At 48.5% G+C, this 1425-nt stretch overlaps 1 pseudogene; it reads right to left on the bottom strand.

Annotated features, from left to right (window-relative positions):
• Positions 499-1425, bottom strand: LOC102186429 (annotated as a pseudogene).

The following is a 1425-nucleotide window of genomic DNA, read 5'->3' as shown; positions in this document are numbered from 1 at the left end:
TGTTGAGGAAAATATCATGAGGCCAAGAGACCTCAGGTGTCTCATTCAAGGTCATCCTTTGGTAAATGATGGCTTAGGGTCTTCAATTGAAGGCTTAAGGCTCAGAGTGCTGGGCAGTTTCCAACAACCCAGACTCACACCTAAATGGGGTACTAGGTGAAGGGGTCAAAATACAAAACACAGAACTGCTCTTCTGGGGAAATGCTGTCATCCTAAGAAGAAACAGTCCACCAAGAAGGCAGAAAGGAGGGTGGGACTTTCCAGAATGTTTCTGTGACAACACATTCTATCATTATAGGAGTGTTCAAACAACCATTAGAAACAAAAATAAGGATACTATCCATTTTCCTAAAAATCTGAATATGTTGCTTAGGTTCACTGTGCATTTACTTCTATGAGGACCGTCACAACCCATCCAGGAGATATGAACACGGCAGACACAGAAGCTCTCTCTCCACTCTACAAGTGGAAAACAAGGCCAAAGTGATCTACCCACTGTCATTCCTTTGTACAATCCAACTGATGTGAGTGTAATCTCTTGAGTGCTGCCTGCATCTCCTGGTTCATCAGGGTGCCGATCATGGGCAAGCATGGGGTTCTTGACCGTGTGGCTGATGGGTACAGCCTGGACCACGGAGAAGGAAGAGAAGAGCCTGGCATAGAGGTAGATGCTTGGAATGAAGACCATAGACATGACAATGATGTGGGTGGTGCAGGTGGAAGCTGCCTTCCTCCTCGCCTGCCCTGAGTGGGACCTCAGCATCACCAGGATGACTGAGTAGGAGACGAGGAGGAGGAGGAACCAGATGACATCCAGCATCCCACTGTTGCAGATCATGAGGAACTCCAGGACAGAAGTGTCAGTGCAGGCGAGTCTCAATACCTGTGGAACATCACAGTAGAAGTTATCTAGGACACTGGGGCCACAAAAAGGCAGTGGGAGCATCAGAGCCAGTTGGGAGATGGAATGAACAAAACCTACCATCCAGGCTGTCACGACCAGCCCCACACAGAGCGAATGCCCATGATAGTGACATAGTAGAGGGGCCGGGAGATGGCTATGTAATGGTCATAGACCTTCATAGAGAAGAAGGTCATGACACCTCCCAGAAAGTGGAGAAAGAAGACCTGAGCCTCGTAGCCCTGGTAGGAGATGGTCTTCTTCTCAGCGAGGAAGTCCACCAGCATCTTTGGGGCAGGGACTGAGAAGAAACAGAAATCTATGACTGCCAAGTTTCACAGCAGAAAATACATGGGTGTGTGGAGCCTGGAATCAGAGGTCACTGTGAACATGGTGAGGTGGTTTCCCATGACAGCGGTGGTGCAGACAAACAGGAACACCAGAAACAGGAAGAGCTGGAGCTCCTGAGTCTGTGAGAGCCCCATGATAAATTCTGATATACATGAGAGATTCCCTGATTCCAT

This window comes from Capra hircus, chromosome 19 (assembly GCF_001704415.2).
Source record: "Capra hircus breed San Clemente chromosome 19, ASM170441v1, whole genome shotgun sequence".
Classification (NCBI taxonomy): domain Eukaryota; kingdom Metazoa; phylum Chordata; class Mammalia; order Artiodactyla; family Bovidae; genus Capra; species Capra hircus.
This window is presented reverse-complemented; position numbering and strand designations above follow the sequence as displayed.